Consider the following 324-nt stretch of genomic DNA (forward strand, 5'->3'; position numbering starts at 1 on the left):
TTAAGATTAGAAAAGTGATAATGATTTTTTGACTTTTATATTACAATGATAGGACTACTTTGCATAACCATTCCATATTGGATGTATGGGTAGAAGCACTGAGAAGACTACCTTTGCATCAAATCATAACTAACCTTCCCATGGCCATTCCTTTGCCACATTATGGGTAGGGGTAGACATAATTGAGTAGGAAGCTAAGAAAGATTCTTTTCAATGCTTTCAATTGTTGGTTTCTCCATCAAAGTGAGTAAAAATAATAACATTTTGTAGTATACAGACATCTTCTTAGTTATAAAAGATATAACAACTAAAGATACCAAAAAA

This window comes from Cibotium barometz, chromosome 50, assembly GCF_041138505.1.
Source record: "Cibotium barometz isolate CiBa-2024 chromosome 50, ASM4113850v1, whole genome shotgun sequence".
NCBI classification, from domain to species: Eukaryota; Viridiplantae; Streptophyta; class Polypodiopsida; order Cyatheales; family Cibotiaceae; genus Cibotium; species Cibotium barometz.